General features: G+C 49.3%; 25 non-coding genes and 3 pseudogenes across 25 annotated transcripts; 16 read left to right on the forward strand and 12 right to left on the reverse strand.

Moving 5' to 3' along the window:
- The first annotated feature begins 422 nt into the window (after positions 1–422).
- On the forward strand, positions 423–586 carry LOC135025289 (U1 spliceosomal RNA). Its single transcript, XR_010222072.1, has one exon. It is a non-coding gene; the product is annotated as a U1 spliceosomal RNA (small nuclear RNA).
- A 151-nt stretch (positions 587–737) lies between these two features.
- Positions 738–900, forward strand: LOC135025301 (U1 spliceosomal RNA). Its single transcript, XR_010222084.1, has one exon. It is a non-coding gene; the product is annotated as a U1 spliceosomal RNA (small nuclear RNA).
- A 674-nt stretch (positions 901–1,574) lies between these two features.
- Positions 1,575–1,738, forward strand: LOC135025240 (U1 spliceosomal RNA). Its single transcript, XR_010222024.1, has one exon. It is a non-coding gene; the product is annotated as a U1 spliceosomal RNA (small nuclear RNA).
- Positions 1,739–1,890: 152 nt separating this feature from the next.
- On the forward strand, positions 1,891–2,054 carry LOC135025434 (U1 spliceosomal RNA). The gene has a single exon (XR_010222186.1). It is a non-coding gene; the product is annotated as a U1 spliceosomal RNA (small nuclear RNA).
- A 674-nt stretch (positions 2,055–2,728) lies between these two features.
- Positions 2,729–2,892, forward strand: LOC135025290 (U1 spliceosomal RNA). The gene has a single exon (XR_010222073.1). It is a non-coding gene; the product is annotated as a U1 spliceosomal RNA (small nuclear RNA).
- Positions 2,893–3,043: 151 nt separating this feature from the next.
- Positions 3,044–3,206, forward strand: LOC135025302 (U1 spliceosomal RNA). The gene has a single exon (XR_010222085.1). It is a non-coding gene; the product is annotated as a U1 spliceosomal RNA (small nuclear RNA).
- A 674-nt stretch (positions 3,207–3,880) lies between these two features.
- Positions 3,881–4,044, forward strand: LOC135025241 (U1 spliceosomal RNA). The gene has a single exon (XR_010222025.1). It is a non-coding gene; the product is annotated as a U1 spliceosomal RNA (small nuclear RNA).
- Positions 4,045–4,196: 152 nt separating this feature from the next.
- Positions 4,197–4,360, forward strand: LOC135025435 (U1 spliceosomal RNA). Its single transcript, XR_010222187.1, has one exon. It is a non-coding gene; the product is annotated as a U1 spliceosomal RNA (small nuclear RNA).
- Positions 4,361–5,034: 674 nt separating this feature from the next.
- Positions 5,035–5,198, forward strand: LOC135025470 (U1 spliceosomal RNA). The gene has a single exon (XR_010222219.1). It is a non-coding gene; the product is annotated as a U1 spliceosomal RNA (small nuclear RNA).
- A 152-nt stretch (positions 5,199–5,350) lies between these two features.
- LOC135025400 (U1 spliceosomal RNA) lies at positions 5,351–5,486 on the forward strand (annotated as a pseudogene).
- An 855-nt stretch (positions 5,487–6,341) lies between these two features.
- Positions 6,342–6,504, reverse strand: LOC135025306 (U1 spliceosomal RNA). The gene has a single exon (XR_010222089.1). It is a non-coding gene; the product is annotated as a U1 spliceosomal RNA (small nuclear RNA).
- Positions 6,505–6,972: 468 nt separating this feature from the next.
- On the forward strand, positions 6,973–7,135 carry LOC135025353 (U1 spliceosomal RNA). Its single transcript, XR_010222135.1, has one exon. It is a non-coding gene; the product is annotated as a U1 spliceosomal RNA (small nuclear RNA).
- A 674-nt stretch (positions 7,136–7,809) lies between these two features.
- LOC135025266 (U1 spliceosomal RNA) lies at positions 7,810–7,973 on the forward strand. Its single transcript, XR_010222050.1, has one exon. It is a non-coding gene; the product is annotated as a U1 spliceosomal RNA (small nuclear RNA).
- Positions 7,974–8,115: 142 nt separating this feature from the next.
- LOC135025359 (U1 spliceosomal RNA) lies at positions 8,116–8,278 on the forward strand. Its single transcript, XR_010222141.1, has one exon. It is a non-coding gene; the product is annotated as a U1 spliceosomal RNA (small nuclear RNA).
- A 675-nt stretch (positions 8,279–8,953) lies between these two features.
- Positions 8,954–9,117, forward strand: LOC135025479 (U1 spliceosomal RNA). The gene has a single exon (XR_010222228.1). It is a non-coding gene; the product is annotated as a U1 spliceosomal RNA (small nuclear RNA).
- Positions 9,118–9,270: 153 nt separating this feature from the next.
- Positions 9,271–9,433, forward strand: LOC135025348 (U1 spliceosomal RNA). Its single transcript, XR_010222130.1, has one exon. It is a non-coding gene; the product is annotated as a U1 spliceosomal RNA (small nuclear RNA).
- Positions 9,434–10,261: 828 nt separating this feature from the next.
- On the reverse strand, positions 10,262–10,424 carry LOC135025354 (U1 spliceosomal RNA). The gene has a single exon (XR_010222136.1). It is a non-coding gene; the product is annotated as a U1 spliceosomal RNA (small nuclear RNA).
- Positions 10,425–10,892: 468 nt separating this feature from the next.
- On the forward strand, positions 10,893–11,055 carry LOC135025307 (U1 spliceosomal RNA). The gene has a single exon (XR_010222090.1). It is a non-coding gene; the product is annotated as a U1 spliceosomal RNA (small nuclear RNA).
- Positions 11,056–11,910: 855 nt separating this feature from the next.
- LOC135025401 (U1 spliceosomal RNA) lies at positions 11,911–12,046 on the reverse strand (annotated as a pseudogene).
- A 152-nt stretch (positions 12,047–12,198) lies between these two features.
- Positions 12,199–12,362, reverse strand: LOC135025246 (U1 spliceosomal RNA). Its single transcript, XR_010222030.1, has one exon. It is a non-coding gene; the product is annotated as a U1 spliceosomal RNA (small nuclear RNA).
- Positions 12,363–13,036: 674 nt separating this feature from the next.
- LOC135025406 (U1 spliceosomal RNA) lies at positions 13,037–13,199 on the reverse strand. The gene has a single exon (XR_010222172.1). It is a non-coding gene; the product is annotated as a U1 spliceosomal RNA (small nuclear RNA).
- A 152-nt stretch (positions 13,200–13,351) lies between these two features.
- LOC135025242 (U1 spliceosomal RNA) lies at positions 13,352–13,515 on the reverse strand. Its single transcript, XR_010222026.1, has one exon. It is a non-coding gene; the product is annotated as a U1 spliceosomal RNA (small nuclear RNA).
- Positions 13,516–14,189: 674 nt separating this feature from the next.
- Positions 14,190–14,352, reverse strand: LOC135025303 (U1 spliceosomal RNA). The gene has a single exon (XR_010222086.1). It is a non-coding gene; the product is annotated as a U1 spliceosomal RNA (small nuclear RNA).
- A 151-nt stretch (positions 14,353–14,503) lies between these two features.
- Positions 14,504–14,667, reverse strand: LOC135025270 (U1 spliceosomal RNA). The gene has a single exon (XR_010222054.1). It is a non-coding gene; the product is annotated as a U1 spliceosomal RNA (small nuclear RNA).
- A 674-nt stretch (positions 14,668–15,341) lies between these two features.
- Positions 15,342–15,504, reverse strand: LOC135025379 (U1 spliceosomal RNA). The gene has a single exon (XR_010222160.1). It is a non-coding gene; the product is annotated as a U1 spliceosomal RNA (small nuclear RNA).
- A 152-nt stretch (positions 15,505–15,656) lies between these two features.
- Positions 15,657–15,820, reverse strand: LOC135025288 (U1 spliceosomal RNA). The gene has a single exon (XR_010222071.1). It is a non-coding gene; the product is annotated as a U1 spliceosomal RNA (small nuclear RNA).
- A 701-nt stretch (positions 15,821–16,521) lies between these two features.
- LOC135025395 (U1 spliceosomal RNA) lies at positions 16,522–16,657 on the reverse strand (annotated as a pseudogene).
- Positions 16,658–16,809: 152 nt separating this feature from the next.
- LOC135025477 (U1 spliceosomal RNA) lies at positions 16,810–16,973 on the reverse strand. Its single transcript, XR_010222226.1, has one exon. It is a non-coding gene; the product is annotated as a U1 spliceosomal RNA (small nuclear RNA).
- Positions 16,974–18,659: the final 1,686 nt, after the last annotated feature.

The raw sequence follows: 18,659 nt of genomic DNA on the forward strand, positions 1-18,659 counted from the left end.
GGATGGGGCATGGCCAACATGAGCCCCACACCAAAGGAGGGTGGAGGTGTTTAATGCGAACTAGGGGTCATCCAAGCACCGCAAAAGGCCGCCATGCCCTGCACGCCCCTTTTCTCTTTTCATATGCAGATGAGGGTTGAAGCCAACTTTGACCCACTGCTTGGATGACATCACCGTATGCAAATCCGTCTTCTGCAGAACTTCCCCCAGGAATGCTTGCACTAGTTGTTGCATTTGGTTTGTTGTTTGGGGGTGCTTCAGTATTAGGCAGCCTTCTGCCCTCCCATGTTCATCTGAAAATATGTGTTCTCCCTGCAGTTGTTGTCCCCAGATGAGAGTTCCCTTGTGCTGCCTCAGTTGAATCTCCTTTACTTGACAGAGATGTGCATGAGCAGCGGCCCTCCCCAGCCCTATTCCAAATCATACTTATTTTGCATAGGAGATACCATGGTCATGAAGATTATTCTCCCAGGGTGAGGTTCATTCATTGCATTATGGGTATGCTGACCCCTGTGATTTCCCCAAATGTGGGAAACTCGCCTGCTTTATTTGTGGTAGTGGGGGACTGTGTTTGTGTTTTCCTCTGGTCAGCTCTGGTAAAAGTCAGATTTCTTTGTTCAGATCTTCCTCTAGCCTTGTTCTTCTTTCGAGAGTTCCCTTGTGCTGCCTCAGTTGGATCTCCTTCACTTGACAGGGGGGTGCCCAAGCAGAGACCCTCCCCAGCTCTAGCCCAACTCCTACTTACCTGCCAGGTGAGATACTATGATCATGAAGGTGCTTCTCCCAGGGCAAGGCTCACCCATTGCACTCTGGGTGTGCTGCCCCTGCGATTTCCCCAAATGTGGGAAACTTGACTGCATAATTTGTGTTTCCCCTGGTCGGCTCTCGTGTAATTCAGATCTCTTTGTCTCAGGTCTCTCTCCAACCTAGTTTGCTGTCTGTTTCCACTTCTCTTTTCTTCAGCCGCTCCCTTCTATACCCTTGTGCACTATCCTGACTTCTCCTCCCGTCTGCTTACTTTGTGCCTTCCAATGCACAATGCAAACTACAGGTAGTGCTGCAGGGCCCACACCCTTTTACTTGCCTTACAGAGCAGCTCTGGAGATGTTACAGTGCCCAGCTGCTGCAAGAAATCAGCTTGAATGCTTCAGGGGATGGGGCATGGCCAACATGAGCCCCACACCAAAGGAGGGTGGAGGTGTTTAATGCGAACTAGGGGTCATCCAAGCACCGCAAAAGGCCGCCATGCCCTGCACGCTCCTTTTCTCTTTTCATATGCAGATGAGGGTTGAAGCCAACTTTGACCCACTGCTTGGATGACATCACCGTATGCAAATCCGTCTTCTGCAGAACTTCCCCCAGGAATGCTTGCACTAGTTGTTGCATTTGGTTTGTTGTTTGGGGGTGCTTCAGTATTAGGCAGCCTTCTGCCCTCCCATGTTCATCTGAAAATATGTGTTCTCCCTGCAGTTGTTGTCCCCAGATGAGAGTTCCCTTGTGCTGCCTCAGTTGAATCTCCTTTACTTGACAGAGATGTGCATGAGCAGCGGCCCTCCCCAGCCCTATTCCAAATCATACTTATTTTGCATAGGAGATACCATGGTCATGAAGATTGTTCTCCCAGGGTGAGGTTCATTCATTGCATTTTGGGTATGCTGACCCCTGTGATTTCCCCAAATGTGGGAAACTTGACTGCATTATTTGTGGTAGTGGGGGACTGTGTTTGTGCTTTCCTCTGGTCAGCTCTGGTAAAAGTCAGATTTCTTTGTCTCAGATTTTCCTCTAGCCTTGTTCTTCTTTCGAGAGTTCCCTTGTGCTGCCTCAGTTGGATCTCCTTCAGTTTACAGGGGGGTACCCGAGCAGCGATCCTCCCCAGCTCTAGCCCAACTCCTACTTACCTGCCAAGGTGAGATACTATGATCATGAAGGTGCTTCTCCCAGGGCAAGGCTCACCCATTGCACTCTAGGTGTGCTGCTCCTGCGATTTCCCCAAATGTGGGAAACTTGACTGCATAATTTGTGTTTCCCCTGGTCGGCTCTCGTATAATTCAGATCTCTTTGTCTCAGGTCTCTCTCCAGCCTAGTTTGCTGTTTGTTTCCACTTCTCTTTTCTTGAGCCGCTCCCTTCTATGCCCTTGCGCACTATCCTGACTTCTCCTCCCGTCTGCTTACTTTGTGCCTTCCAATGCACAATGCAAACTACAGGTAGTGCTGCAGGGCCCACACCCTTTTACTTGCCTTACAGAGCAGCTCTGGAGCTGTTACAGTGCCCAGCTGCTGCAAGAAATCAGCTTGAATGCTTCAGGGGATGGGGCATGGCCAACATGAGCCCCACACCAAAGGAGGGTGGAGGTGTTTAATGCGAACTAGGGGTCATCCAAGCACCGCAAAAGGCCGCCATGCCCTGCACGCCCCTTTTCTCTTTTCATATGCAGATGAGGGTTGAAGCCAACTTTGACCCACTGCTTGGATGACATCACCGTATGCAAATCCGTCTTCTGCAGAACTTCCCCCAGGAATGCTTGCACTAGTTGTTGCATTTGGTTTGTTGTTTGGGGGTGCTTCAGTATTAGGCAGCCTTCTGCCCTCCCATGTTCATCTGAAAATATGTGTTCTCCCTGCAGTTGTTGTCCCCAGATGAGAGTTCCCTTGTGCTGCCTCAGTTGAATCTCCTTTACTTGACAGAGATGTGCATGAGCAGCGGCCCTCCCCAGCCCTATTCCAAATCATACTTATTTTGCATAGGAGATACCATGGTCATGAAGATTATTCTCCCAGGGTGAGGTTCATTCATTGCATTATGGGTATGCTGACCCCTGTGATTTCCCCAAATGTGGGAAACTCGCCTGCTTTATTTGTGGTAGTGGGGGACTGTGTTTGTGTTTTCCTCTGGTCAGCTCTGGTAAAAGTCAGATTTCTTTGTTCAGATCTTCCTCTAGCCTTGTTCTTCTTTCGAGAGTTCCCTTGTGCTGCCTCAGTTGGATCTCCTTCACTTGACAGGGGGGTGCCCAAGCAGAGACCCTCCCCAGCTCTAGCCCAACTCCTACTTACCTGCCAGGTGAGATACTATGATCATGAAGGTGCTTCTCCCAGGGCAAGGCTCACCCATTGCACTCTGGGTGTGCTGCCCCTGCGATTTCCCCAAATGTGGGAAACTTGACTGCATAATTTGTGTTTCCCCTGGTCGGCTCTCGTGTAATTCAGATCTCTTTGTCTCAGGTCTCTCTCCAACCTAGTTTGCTGTCTGTTTCCACTTCTCTTTTCTTCAGCCGCTCCCTTCTATACCCTTGTGCACTATCCTGACTTCTCCTCCCGTCTGCTTACTTTGTGCCTTCCAATGCACAATGCAAACTACAGGTAGTGCTGCAGGGCCCACACCCTTTTACTTGCCTTACAGAGCAGCTCTGGAGATGTTACAGTGCCCAGCTGCTGCAAGAAATCAGCTTGAATGCTTCAGGGGATGGGGCATGGCCAACATGAGCCCCACACCAAAGGAGGGTGGAGGTGTTTAATGCGAACTAGGGGTCATCCAAGCACCGCAAAAGGCCGCCATGCCCTGCACGCTCCTTTTCTCTTTTCATATGCAGATGAGGGTTGAAGCCAACTTTGACCCACTGCTTGGATGACATCACCGTATGCAAATCCGTCTTCTGCAGAACTTCCCCCAGGAATGCTTGCACTAGTTGTTGCATTTGGTTTGTTGTTTGGGGGTGCTTCAGTATTAGGCAGCCTTCTGCCCTCCCATGTTCATCTGAAAATATGTGTTCTCCCTGCAGTTGTTGTCCCCAGATGAGAGTTCCCTTGTGCTGCCTCAGTTGAATCTCCTTTACTTGACAGAGATGTGCATGAGCAGCGGCCCTCCCCAGCCCTATTCCAAATCATACTTATTTTGCATAGGAGATACCATGGTCATGAAGATTGTTCTCCCAGGGTGAGGTTCATTCATTGCATTTTGGGTATGCTGACCCCTGTGATTTCCCCAAATGTGGGAAACTTGACTGCATTATTTGTGGTAGTGGGGGACTGTGTTTGTGCTTTCCTCTGGTCAGCTCTGGTAAAAGTCAGATTTCTTTGTCTCAGATTTTCCTCTAGCCTTGTTCTTCTTTCGAGAGTTCCCTTGTGCTGCCTCAGTTGGATCTCCTTCAGTTTACAGGGGGGTACCCGAGCAGCGATCCTCCCCAGCTCTAGCCCAACTCCTACTTACCTGCCAAGGTGAGATACTATGATCATGAAGGTGCTTCTCCCAGGGCAAGGCTCACCCATTGCACTCTAGGTGTGCTGCTCCTGCGATTTCCCCAAATGTGGGAAACTTGACTGCATAATTTGTGTTTCCCCTGGTCGGCTCTCGTATAATTCAGATCTCTTTGTCTCAGGTCTCTCTCCAGCCTAGTTTGCTGTTTGTTTCCACTTCTCTTTTCTTGAGCCGCTCCCTTCTATGCCCTTGCGCACTATCCTGACTTCTCCTCCTGTCTGCTTACTTTGTGCCTTCCAACGCACAATGCGAACTACAGGTAGTGCTGCAGGGCCCACACCCTTTTACTTGCCTTACAGAGCAGCTCTGGAGCTGTTACAGTGCCCAGCTGCTGCAAGAAATCAGCTTGAATGCTTCAGGGGCTGGGGCATAGCCAACATGAGCCCCACACCAAAGGAGGGTGGAGGTGTTTAATGCAAACTAGGGGTCAGCCAAGTGCCGCAAAAGGCCACCATGCCCTGCACGCCCCTTTTCTCTTTTCATATGCAGACGAGGGTTGAAGCCAACTTTGACCCACTGCTTGGATGACATCACCATATGCAAATCCATCTGCGGCAGGCCTTCCCCCAGGAATGCTTGCACTAGTTGTTGCATTTGGTTTGTTGTTTGGGGGTGCTTCAGTATTAGGCAGCTTTCTGCCCTCCCATGTTCATCTGAAAATATATGTTCTCCCTGCAGTTGTTGTCCCCAGATGAGAGTTCCCTTGTGCTGCCTCAGTTGAATCTCCTTTACTTGACAGAGATGTGCATGAGCAGCGGCCCTCCCCAGCCCTATTCCAAATCATACTTATTTTGCATAGGAGATACCATGGTCATGAAGATTTTTCTCCCAGGGTGAGGTTCATTCATTGCATTTTGGGTATGCTGACCCCTGTGATTTCCCCAAATGTGGGAAACTCAACTGCATTATTTGTGGTAGTGGGGGACTGTGTTTGTGCTTTCCTCTGGTCAGCTCTAGTAAAAGTCAGATTTCTTTGTCTCACATTTTCCTCTAGCCTTGTTCTTCTTTCGAGAGTTCCCTTGTGCTGCCTTTGTTGGATCTCCTTCACTTTACAGGGGGGTACCCGAGCAGCGACCCTCCCCAGCTCTAGCCCAACTCCTACTTACCTGCCAGGTGAGATACTATGATCATTAAGGTGCTTCTCCCAGGGCAAGGCTCACCCATTGTACTCTGGGTGTGCTGCTCCTGCGATTTCCCCAAATGTGGGAAACTTGACTGCATAATTTGTGTTTCCCCTCGTCGGCTCTCGTATAATTCAGATCTCTTTGTCTCAGGTCTCTCTCCAGCCTAGTTTGCTGTCTGTTTCCACTTCTCTTTTCTTCAGCCGCTCCCTTCTATACCCTTGTGCACTATCCTGACTTCTCCTCCCGTCTGCTTACTTTGTGCCTTCCAATGCACAATGCAAACTACAGGTAGTGCTGCAGGGCCCACACCCTTTTACTTGCCTTACAGAGCAGCTCTGGAGCTGTTACAGTGCCCAGCTGCTGCAAGAAATCAGCTTGAATGCTTCAGGGGCTGGGGCATAGCCAACATCAGCCCCACACCGAAGGAGGGTGGAGGTGTTTAATGCAAACTAGGGGTCAGTCAAGCGCCGCAAAAGGCCACCATGCCCTGCACGCCCCTTTTCTGTTTTCATATGCAGATGAGGGTTGAAGCCAACTTTGACCCACTGCTTGGATGACATCACCATATGCAAATCCATCTGCGGCAGGCCTTCCCCCAGGAATGCTTGCACTAGTTGTTGCATTTGGTTTGTTGTTTGGGGGTGCTTCAGTATTAGGCAGCCTTCTGCTGCACCCTGCTTTGGTGTGGGGCTCATGTTGGCCATGCCCCATCCCCTGAAGCTTTCAAGCAGATTTCTTGCAGCAGCTGGGCACTGTAACAGCTCAAGAGCTGCTCTGTAAGGCAAGTAAAAGGGTGTGGGCCCTGCAGCACTACCTGTAGTTTGCATTGTGCATTGGAAGGCACAAAGTAAGCAGACGGGAGGAGAAGTCAGGATAGTGCACAAGGGTATAGAAGGGAGCGGCTGAAGAAAAGAGAAGTGGAAACAGACAGCAAACTAGGCTGGAGAGAGATCTGAGACAAAGAGATCTGAATTATACGATAGCCGACCAGGGGAAACACAAATTATGCAGTCAAGTTTCCCACATTTGGGGAAATCGCAGGGGCAGCACACCCAGAGTGCAATGGGTGAGCCTTGCCCTGGGAGAAGCACCTTCATGATCATAGTATCTCACCTGGCAGGTAAGTATGAGTTGGGCTAGAGCTGGGGAGGGTCGCTGCTCGGGCACCCCCCTGTTAAGTGAAGGAGATCCAACTGAGGCAGCACAAGGGAACTCTCAAAAGAAGAACAAGGCTAGAGGAAGATCTGAAACAAAGAAATCTGACTTTTACCAGAGCTGACCAGAAGAAAACACAAACACAGTCCCCCACTACCACAAATAAAGCAGTCGAGGTGAGGTTCATTCATTGCATTTTGGGTATGCTGACCCCTGTGATTTCCCCAAATGTGGGAAACTCGACTGCTTTATTTGTGGTAGTGGGGGACTGTGTTTGTGTTTTCTTCTGGTCAGCTCTGGTAAAAGTCAGATTTCTTTGTTTCAGATCTTCCTCTAGCCTTGTTCTTCTTTTGAGAGTTCCCTTGTGCTGCCTCAGTTGGATCTCCTTCACTTAACAGGGGGGTGCCCGAGCAGCGACCCTCCCCAGCTCTAGCCCAACTCCTACTTACCTGCCAGGTGAGATACTATGATCATGAAGGTGCTTCTCCCAGGGCAAGGCTCACCCATTGCACTCTGGGTGTGCAGCCCCTGCGATTTCCCCAAATGTGGGAAACTTGACTGCATAATTTGTGTTTCCCCTGGTCGGCTCTCGTATAATTCAGATCTCTTTGTCTCAGATCTCTCTCCAGCCTAGTTTGCTGTCTGTTTCCACTTCTCTTTTCTTCAGCCGCTCCCTTCTATACCCTTGTGCACTATCCTGACTTCTCCTCCCGTCTGCTTACTTTGTGCCTTCCAATGCACAATGCAAACTACAGGTAGTGCTGCAGGGCCCACACCCTTTTACTTGCCTTACAGAGCAGCTCTGGAGCTGTTGCAGTGCCAAGCTGCTGCAAGAAATCAGCTTGAATGCTTCAGGGGCTGGGGCATAGCCAACATGAGCCCCACACCGAAGAAGGGTGGAGGTGTTTAATGCAAACTAGGGGTCAGACAAGCGCAGCAAAAGGCCACCATGCCCTGCACGCCCCTTTTCTGTTTTCATATGCAGACGAGGGTTGAAGCCAACTTTGACCCACTGCTTGGATGACATCACCATATGCAAATCCATCTGCGGCAGGCCTTCCCCCAGGAATGCTTGCACTAGTTGTTGCATTTGGTTTGTTGTTTGGGGGTGCTTCAGTATTAGGCAGCCGTCTGCCCTCCCATGTTCATCTGAAAATATGTGTTCTCCCTGCAGTTGTTGTCCCTAGATGAGAGTTCCCTTGTGCTGCCTCAGTTGAATCTCCTTAACTTGACAGAGATGTGCCTGAGCAGCGGCCCTCCCCAGCTCTATCCCAAATCATACTTATTTTGCATAGGAGATACCATGGTCATGAAGATTATTCTCCCAGGGTGAGGTTCATTCATTGCATTCTGGGTATGCTGACCCCTGTGATTTCCCCAAATGTGGGAAACTCGACTGCTTTATTTGTGGTAGTGGGGGACTGTGTTTGTGTTTTCCTCTGGTCAGCTCTGGTAAAAGTCAGATTTCTTTGTTTCAGAGCCTTGTTCTTCTTTTGAGAGTTCCCTTGTGCTGCCTCAGTTGGATCTCCTTCACTTGACAGGGGGGTGCCCGAGCAGAGACCCTCCCCAGCTCTAGCCCAACTCCTACTTACCTGCCAGGTGAGATACTATGATCATGAAGGTGCTTCTCCCAGGGCAAGGCTCACCCATTGCACTCTGGGTGTGCTGCACCTGCGATTTCCCCAAATGTGGGAAACTTGACTGCATAATTTGTGTTTCCCCTGGTCGGCTCTCGTATAATTCAGATCTCTTTGTCTCAGGTCTCTCTCCAGCCTAGTTTGCTGTCTGTTTCCACTTCTCTTTTCTTCAGCCGCTCCCTTCTATACCCTTGTGCACTATCCTGACTTCTCCTCCCGTCTGCTTACTTTGTGCCTTCCAATGCACAATGCAAACTACAGGTAGTGCTGCAGGGCCCACACCCTTTTACTTGCCTTACAGAGCAGCTCTGGAGCTGTTACAGTGCCCAGCTGCTGCAAGAAATCTGCTTGAATGCTTCAGGGGATGGGGCATGGCCAACATGAGCCCCACACCAAAGGAGGGGTGGAGGTGTTTAATGCGAACTAGGGGTCATCCAAGCACCGCAAAAGGCCGCCATGCCCTGCACGCCCCTTTTCTCTTTTCATATGCAGATGAGGGTTGAAGCCAACTTTGACCCACTGCTTGTATGACATCACCGTATGCAAATCCGTCTTCTGCAGAACTTCCCCCAGGAATGCTTGCACTAGTTGTTGCATTTGGTTTGTTGTTTGGGGGTGCTTCAGTATTAGGCAGCCTTCTGCCCTCCCATGTTCATCTGAAAATATGTGTTCTCCCTGCAGTTGTTGTCCCCAGATGAGAGTTCCCTTGTGCTGCCTCAGTTGAATCTCCTTTACTTGACAGAGATGTGCATGAGCAGCGGCCCTCCCCAGCCCTATTCCAAATCATACTTATTTTGCATAGGAGATACCATGGTCATGAAGATTGTTCTCCCAGGGTGAGGTTCATTCATTGCATTTTGGGTATGCTGACCCCTGTGATTTCCCCAAATGTGGGAAACTCAACTGCATTATTTGTGGTAGTGGGGGACTGTGTTTGTGCTTTCCTCTGGTCAGCTCTGGTAAAACTCAGATTTCTTTGTCTCAGATTTTCCTCTTGCCTTGTTCTTCTTTCGAGAGTTCCCTTGTGCTGCCTCAGTTGGATCTCCTTCACTTGACAGGGGGGGTACCCGAGCAGCGACCCTCCCCAGCTCTAGCCCAACTCCTACTTACCTGCCAGGTGAGATACTATGATCATGAAGGTGCTTCTCCCAGGGCAAGGCTCACCCATTGCACTCTGGGTGTGCTGCTCCTGCGATTTCCCCAAATGTGGGAAACTTGACTGCATAATTTGTGTTTCCCCTGGTCGGCTCTCGTATAATTCAGATCTCTTTGTCTCAGGTCTCTCTCCAGCCTAGTTTGCTGTCTGTTTCCACTTCTCTTTTCTTCAGCCGCTCCCTTCTATACCCTTGTGCACTATCCTGACTTCTCCTCCCGTCTGCTTACTTTGTGCCTTCCAATGCACAATGCAAACTACAGGTAGTGCTGCAGGGCCCACACCCTTTTACTTGCCTTACAGAGCAGCTCTGGAGCTGTTAAAGTGCCCAGCTGCTGCAAGAAATCAGCTTGAATGCTTCAGGGGCTGGGGCATAGCCAACATGAGCCCCACACCGAAGGAGGGTGGAGGTGTTTAATGCAAACTAGGGGTCGGTCAAGCGCCGCAAAAGGCCACCATGCCCTGCACGCCCCTTTTCTGTTTTCATATGCAGACGAGGGTTGAAGCCAACTTTGACCCACTGCTTGGATGACATCACCATATGCAAATCCATCTGCGGCAGGCCTTCCCCCAGGAATGCTTGCACTAGTTGTTGCATTTGGTTTGTTGTTTGGGGGTGCTTCAGTATTAGTCAGCCTTCTGCTCCACCCTCCTTTGGTGTGGGGCTCATGTTGGCCATGTCCCATCCCCTGAAGCATTCAAGCAGATTTCTTGCAGCAGCTGGGCACTGTAACAGCTCCAGAGCTGCTCTGTAAGGCAAGTAAAAGGGTGTGGGCCCTGCAGCACTACCTGTAGTTTGCATTGTGCATTGGAAGGCACAAAGTAAGCAGACGGGAGGAGAAGTCAGGATAGTGCACAAGGGTATAGAAGGGAGCGGCTGAAGAAAAGAGAAGTGGAAACAGACAGCAAACTAGGCTGGAGAGAGATCTGAGACAAAGAGATCTGAATTATACGAGAGCCGACCAGGGGAAACACAAATTATGCAGTCAAGTTTCCCACATTTGGGGAAATCGCAGGGGCTGCACACCCAGAGTGCAATGGGTGAGCCTTGCCCTGGGAGAAGCACCTTCATGATCATAGTATCTCACCTGGCAGGTAAGTAGGAGTTGGGCTAGAGCTGGGGAGGGTCGCTGCTCGGGCACCCCCCTGTTAAGTGAAGGAGATCCAACTGAGGCAGCACAAGGGAACTCTCAAAAGAAGAACAAGGCTAGAGGAAGATCTGAAACAAAGAAATCTGACTTTTACCAGAGCTGACCAGAAGAAAACACAAACACAGTCCCCCACTACCACAAATAAAGCAGTCGAGTTTCCCACATTTGGGGAAATCACAGGGGTCAGCATACCCAAAATGCAATGAATGAACCTCACCTCGACTGCTTTATTTGTGGTAGTGGGGGACTGTGTTTGTGTTTTCTTCTGGTCAGCTCTGGTAAAAGTCAGATTTCTTTGTTTCAGATCTTCCTCTAGCCTTGTTCTTCTTTTGAGAGTTCCCTTGTGCTGCCTCAGTTGGATCTCCTTCACTTAACAGGGGGGTGCCCGAGCAGCGACCCTCCCCAGCTCTAGCCCAACTCATACTTACCTGCCAGGTGAGATACTATGATCATGAAGGTGCTTCTCCCAGGGCAAGGCTCACCCATTGCACTCTGGGTGTGCTGCCCCTGCGATTTCCCCAAATGTGGGAAACTTGACTGCATAATTTGTGTTTCCCCTGGTCGGCTATCGTATAATTCAGATCTCTTTGTCTCAGATCTCTCTCCAGCCTAGTTTGCTGTCTGTTTCCACTTCTCTTTTCTTCAGCCGCTCCCTTCTATACCCTTGTGCACTATCCTGACTTCTCCTCCCGTCTGCTTACTTTGTGCCTTCCAATGCACAATGCAAACTACAGGTAGTGCTGCAGGGCCCACACCCTTTTACTTGCCTTACAGAGCAGCTCTTGAGCTGTTACAGTGCCCAGCTGCTGCAAGAAATCTGCTTGAAAGCTTCAGGGGATGGGGCATGGCCAACATGAGCCCCACACCAAAGCAGGGTGCAGCAGAAGGCTGCCTAATACTGAAGCACCCCCAAACAACAAACCAAATGCAACAACTAGTGCAAGCATTCCTGGGGGAAGGCCTGCCGCAGATGGATTTGCATATGGTGATGTCATCCAAGCAGTGGGTCAAAGTTGGCTTCAACCCTCATCTGCATATGAAAACAGAAAAGGGGCGTGCAGGGCATGGTGGCCTTTTGCGGCGCTTGACTGACCCCTAGTTTGCATTAAACACCTCCACCCTCCTTCGGTGTGGGGCTGATGTTGGCTATGCCCCAGCCCCTGAAGCATTCAAGCTGATTTCTTGCAGCAGCTGGGCACTGTAACAGCTCCAGAGCTGCTCTGTAAGGCAAGTAAAAGGGTGTGGGCCCTGCAGCACTACCTGTAGTTTGCATTGTGCATTGGAAGGCACAAAGTAAGCAGACGGGAGGAGAAGTCAGGATAGTGCACAAGGGTATAGAAGGGAGCGGCTGAAGAAAAGAGAAGTGGAAACAGACAGCAAACTAGGCTGGAGAGAGACCTGAGACAAAGAGATCTGAATTATACGAGAGCCGACGAGGGGAAACACAAATTATGCAGTCAAGTTTCCCACATTTGGGGAAATCGCAGGAGCAGCACACCCAGAGTACAATGGGTGAGCCTTGCCCTGGGAGAAGCACCTTAATGATCATAGTATCTCACCTGGCAGGTAAGTAGGAGTTGGGCTAGAGCTGGGGAGGGTCGCTGCTCGGGTACCCCCCTGTAAAGTGAAGGAGATCCAACAAAGGCAGCACAAGGGAACTCTCGAAAGAAGAACAAGGCTAGAGGAAAATGTGAGACAAAGAAATCTGACTTTTACTAGAGCTGACCAGAGGAAAGCACAAACACAGTCCCCCACTACCACAAATAATGCAGTTGAGCTTCCCACATTTGGGGAAATCACAGGGGTCAGCATACCCAAAATGCAATGAATGAACCTCACCCTGGGAGAAAAATCTTCATGACCATGGTATCTCCTATGCAAAATAAGTATGATTTGGAATAGGGCTGGGGAGGGCCGCTGCTCATGCACATCTCTGTCAAGTAAAGGAGATTCAACTGAGGCAGCACAAGGGAACTCTCATCTGGGGACAACAACTGCAGGGAGAACATATATTTTCAGATGAACATGGGAGGGCAGAAAGCTGCCTAATACTGAAGCACCCCCAAACAACAAACCAAATGCAACAACTAGTGCAAGCATTCCTGGGGGAAGGCCTGCCGCAGATGGATTTGCATATGGTGATGTCATCCAAGCAGTGGGTCAAAGTTGGCTTCAACCCTCGTCTGCATATGAAAAGAGAAAAGGGGCGTGCAGGGCATGGTGGCCTTTTGCGGCACTTGGCTGACCCCTAGTTTGCATTAAACACCTCCACCCTCCTTTGGTGTGGGGCTCATGTTGGCTATGCCCCAGCCCCTGAAGCATTCAAGCTGATTTCTTGCAGCAGCTGGGCACTGTAACAGCTCCAGAGCTGCTCTGTAAGGCAAGTAAAAGGGTGTGGGCCCTGCAGCACTACCTGTAGTTCGCATTGTGCGTTGGAAGGCACAAAGTAAGCAGACAGGAGGAGAAGTCAGGATAGTGCGCAAGGGCATAGAAGGGAGCGGCTCAAGAAAAGAGAAGTGGAAACAGACAGCAAACTAGGCTGGAGAGAGACCTGAGACAAAGAGATCTGAATTATACGAGAGCCGACCAGGGGAAACACAAATTATGCAGTCAAGTTTCCCACATTTGGGGAAATCGCAGGAGCAGCACACCTAGAGTGCAATGGGTGAGCCTTGCCCTGGGAGAAGCACCTTCATGATCATAGTATCTCACCTGGCAGGTAAGTAGGAGTTGGGCTAGAGCTGGGGAGGATCGCTGCTCGGGTACCCCCCTGTAAACTGAAGGAGATCCAACTGAGGCAGCACAAGGGAACTCTCGAAAGAAGAACAAGGCTAGAGGAAAATCTGAGACAAAGAAATCTGACTTTTACCAGAGCTGACCAGAGGAAAGCACAAACACAGTCCCCCACTACCACAAATAATGCAGTCAAGTTTCCCACATTTGGGGAAATCACAGGGGTCAGCATACCCAAAATGCAATGAATGAACCTCACCCTGGGAGAACAATCTTCATGACCATGGTATCTCCTATGCAAAATAAGTATGATTTGGAATAGGGCTGGGGAGGGCCGCTGCTCATGCACATCTCTGTCAAGTAAAGGAGATTCAACTGAGGCAGCACAAGGGAACTCTCATCTGGGGACAACAACTGCAGGGAGAACACATATTTTCAGATGAACATGGGAGGGCAGAAGGCTGCCTAATACTGAAGCACCCCCAAACAACAAACCAAATGCAACAACTAGTGCAAGCATTCCTGGGGGAAGTTCTGCAGAAGACGGATTTGCATACGGTGATGTCATCCAAGCAGTGGGTCAAAGTTGGCTTCAACCCTCATCTGCATATGAAAAGAGAAAAGGAGCGTGCAGGGCATGGCGGCCTTTTGCGGTGCTTGGATGACCCCTAGTTCGCATTAAACACCTCCACCCTCCTTTGGTGTGGGGCTCATGTTGGCCATGCCCCATCCCCTGAAGCATTCAAGCTGATTTCTTGCAGCAGCTGGGCACTGTAACATCTCCAGAGCTGCTCTGTAAGGCAAGTAAAATGGTGTGGGCCCTGCAGCACTACCTGTAGTTTGCATTGTGCATTGGAAGGCACAAAGTAAGCAGACGGGAGGAGAAGTCAGGATAGTGCACAAGGGTATAGAAGGGAGCGGCTGAAGAAAAGAGAAGTGGAAACAGACAGCAAACTAGGTTGGAGAGAGACCTGAGACAAAGAGATCTGAATTACACGAGAGCCGACCAGGGGAAACACAAATTATGCAGTCAAGTTTCCCACATTTGGGGAAATCGCAGGGGCAGCACACCCAGAGTGCAATGGGTGAGCCTTGCCCTGGGAGAAGCACCTTCATGATCATAGTATCTCACCTGGCAGGTAAGTAGGAGTTGGGCTAGAGCTGGGGAGGGTCTCTGCTTGGGCACCCCCCTGTCAAGTGAAGGAGATCCAACTGAGGCAGCACAAGGGAACTCTCGAAAGAAGAACAAGGCTAGAGGAAGATCTGAACAAAGAAATCTGACTTTTACCAGAGCTGACCAGAGGAAAACACAAACACAGTCCCCCACTACCACAAATAAAGCAGTCGAGTTTCCCACATTTGGGGAAATCACAGGGGTCAGCATACCCATAATGCAATGAATGAACCTCACCCTGGGAGAATAATCTTCATGACCATGGTATCTCCTATGCAAAATAAGTATGATTTGGGATAGAGCTGGGGAGGGCCGCTGCTCAGGCACATCTCTGTCAAGTAAAGGAGATTCAACTGAGGCAGCACAAGGGAACTCTCATCTGGGGACAACAACTGCAGGGAGAACACATATTTTCAGATGAACATGGGAGGGCAGAAGGCTGCCTAATACTGAAGCACCCCCAAACAACAAACCAAATGCAACAACTAGTGCAAGCATTCCTGGGGGAAGTTCTGCAGAAGACGGATTTGCATACGGTGATGTCATCCAAGCAGTGGGTCAAAGTTGGCTTCAACCCTCATCTGCATATGAAAAGAGAAAAGGGGCGTGCAGGGCATGGCGGCCTTTTGCGGTGCTTGGATGACCCCTAGTTCGCATTAAACACCTCCACCCTCCTTTGGTGTGGGGCTCATGTTGGCCATGCCCCATCCCCTGAAGCATTCAAGCTGATTTCTTGCAGCAGCTGGGCACTGTAACAGCTCCAGAGCTGCTCTGTAAGGCAAGTAAAAGGGTGTGGGCCCTGCAGCACTACCTGTAGTTTGCATTGTGCATTGGAAGGCACAAAGTAAGCAGACGGGAGGAGAAGTCAGGATAGTGCACAAGGGTATAGAAGGGAGCGGCTGAAGAAAAGAGAAGTGGAAACAGACAGCAAACTAGGCTGGAGAGAGACCTGAGACAAAGAGATCTGAATTATACGAGAGCCGACCAGGGGAAACACAAATTATGCAGTCAAGTTTCCCACATTTGGGGAAATCACAGGAGCAGCACACCCAGAGTACAATGGGTGAGCCTTGCCCTGGGAGAAGCACCTTCATGATCATAGTATCTCACCTGGCAGGTAAGTAGGAGTTGGGCTAGAGCTGGGGAGGGTCGCTGCTCGGGTACCCCCCTGTAAAGTGAAGGAGATCCAACTGAGGCAGCACAAGGGAACTCTCGAAAAAAGAACAAGGCTAAAGGAAAATCTGAGACAAAGAAATCTGACTTTTACCAGAGCTGACCAGAGGAAAGCACAAACACAGTCTCCCACTACCACAAATAATGCAGTCAAGTTTCCCACATTTGGGGAAATCACAGGGGTCAGCATACCCAAAATGCAATGAATGAACCTCACCCTGGGAGAAAAATCTTCATGACCATGGTATCTCCTATGCAAAATAAGTATGATTTGGAATAGGGCTGGGGAGGGCCGCTGCTCATGCACATCTCTGTCAAGTAAAGGAGATTCAACTGAGGCAGCACAAGGGAACTCTCATCTTGGGACAACAACTGCAGGGAGAACATATATTTTCAGATGAACATGGGAGGGCAGAAGGCTGCCTAATACTGAAGCACCCCCAAACAACAAACCAAATGCAACAACTAGTGCAAGCATTCCTGGGGGAAGGCCTGCCGCAGATGGATTTGCATATGGTGATGTCATCCAAGCAGTGGTTCAAAGTTGGCTTCAACCCTCATCTGCATATGAAAAGAGAAAAGGGGCGTGCAGGGCATGGTGGCCTTTTGCGGCGCTTGGCTGACCCCTAGTTTGCATTAAACACCTCCACCCTCCTTTGGTGTGGGGCTCATGTTGGCTATGCCCCAGCCCCTGAAGCATTCAAGCTGATTTCTTGCAGCAGCTGGGCACTGTAACAGCTCCAGAGCTGCTCTGTAAGGCAAGTAAAAGGGTGTGGGCCCTGCAGCACTACCTGTAGTTTGCATTGTGCATTGGAAGGCACAAAGTAAGCAGACGGGAGGAGAAGTCAGGATAGTGCACAAGGGTATAGAAGGGAGCGGCTGAAGAAAAGAGAAGTGGAAACAGACAGCAAACTAGGCTGGAGAGAGACCTGAGACAAAGAGATCTGAATTATACGAGAGCCGACGAGGGGAAACACAAATTATGCAGTCAAGTTTCCCACATTTGGGGAAATCGCAGGAGCAGCACACCCAGAGTGCAATGGTTGAGCCTTGCCCTGGGAGAAGCACCTTCATGATCATAGTATCTCACCTGGCAGGTAAGTAGGAGTTGGGCTAGAGCTGGGGAGGGTCGCTGTTCGGGCACCCCCCTGTCAAGTGAAAGAGATCCAACTGAGGCAGCACAAGGGAACTCTCGAAAGAAGAACAAGGCTAGAGGAAGATCTGAGACAAAGAAATCTGACTTTTACCAGAGCTGACCAGAGGAAAGCACAAACACAGTCCCCCACTACCACAAATAATGCAGTCGAGTTTCCCACATTTGGGAAAATCACAGGGGTCAGCATACCCAGAATGCAATGAATGAACCTCACCCTTGGAGAACAATCTTCATGACCATGGTATCTCCTATGCAAAATAAGTATGATTTGGGATAGGGCTGGTGAGGGCAGCTGCTCAGGCACATCTCTGTCAAGTAAAGGAGATTCAACTGAGGCAGCACAAGTGAACTCTCATCTGGGGACAACAACTGCAGGGAGACCACATCTTTTCAGATGAACATGGGAGGGCGGAAGGCTGCCTAATACTGAAGCACCATCAAATATCAAACCATATGCAACAACTAGTACAAGCACTCCTGGGGGAAGGTCTGCAGTAGACGGATTTGCATACGGTGATGTTATCCAAGCAGTGGGCCAAAGTTGACTGGAACCCTCATCTGCATATGAAAAGAGAAAAGGGGCATGCAGGGCATGGCGGCCTTTTGCAGTGCTTGGATGACCCCTAGTTCGCATTAAACACCTCCCCCCTCCTTTGGTGTGGGGCTCATGTTGGCCATGCCCCATCCCCTGAAGCATTCAAGCTGATTTCTTGCAGCAGCTGGGCACTGTAACAGCTCCAGAGCTGCTCTGTAAGGCAAGTAAAAGGGTGTGGGCCCTGCAGCACTACCTGTAGTTTGCATTCTAGTGTCTTTCGTTTGGGAGAAAAATGCAAAGGTACAATACAGCTTTTCCTTGCCGATATCTCTCTTTTGCAAAGAGCTAGGCATTGGAAAATTCAGGGCTATACCGTGTAGATGAAGCACTAACAGGAGGCTTTTAAATTTTCATTCTAGTGTCTTTCGTTTGGGAGAAAAATGCAAAGGTACAATACAGCTTTTCCTTGCCAATATCTCTCTTTTGTAAAGAGCTAGGCATTGGAAAATTCAGGGCTATACCGTGTAGATGAAGCACTAACAGGAGGCTTTTAAATTTTCATTCTAGTGTCTTTCGTTTGGGAGAAAAATGCAAAGGTACAATACAGCTTTTCCTTGCCAATATCTCTCTTTTGCAAAGAGCTAGGCATTGGAAAATTCAGGGCTATAACGTGTAGATGAAGCACTAGCAGGAGGCTTTAAAATTTTCATTCTAGTGTCTTTCGTTTGGGAGAAAAATGCAAAAGTACAATGCAGCTTTTCCTTGCCGATATCTCTCTTTTGCAAAGAGATAGGCATTGGAAAATTCAGGGCTATAACGTGTAGATGAAGCACTAATAGGAGGCTTTAAAATTTTCATTCTAGTGTCTTTCGTTTGGGAGAAAAAAGCAAAGGTACAATACAGCTTTTCCTTGCCGATATCTCTCTTTTGCAAAGAGATAGGCATTGGAAAATTCAGGGCTATAACGTGTAGATGAAGCACTAACAGGAGGCTTTAAAATTTTCATTCTAGTGTCTTTCGTTTGGGAGAAAAATGCAAAGGTACAATACAGCTTTTCCTTGCCGATATCTCTCTTTTGCAAAGAGCTAGGCATTGGAAAATTCAGGGCTATAACGTGTAGATGAAGCACTAACAGTAGGCTTTAAAATTTTCATTCTAGTGTCTTTCGTTTGGGAGAAAAATGCAAAGGTACAATACAGCTTTTCCTTGCCAATATCTCTCTTTTGCAAAGAGCTAGGCATTGGAAAATTCAGGGCTATAACGTGTAGATGAAGCACTAACAGGAGGCTTTAAAATTTTCATTCTAGTGTCTTTCGTTTGGGAGAAAAATGCAAAAGTACAATGCAGCTTTTCCTTGCCGATATCTCTCTTTTGCAAAGAGATAGGCATTGGAAAATGCAGGGCTATAACGTGTAG

Source organism: Pseudophryne corroboree, unplaced genomic scaffold (assembly GCF_028390025.1).
Source record: "Pseudophryne corroboree isolate aPseCor3 unplaced genomic scaffold, aPseCor3.hap2 scaffold_415, whole genome shotgun sequence".
NCBI lineage: Eukaryota > Metazoa > Chordata > Amphibia > Anura > Myobatrachidae > Pseudophryne > Pseudophryne corroboree.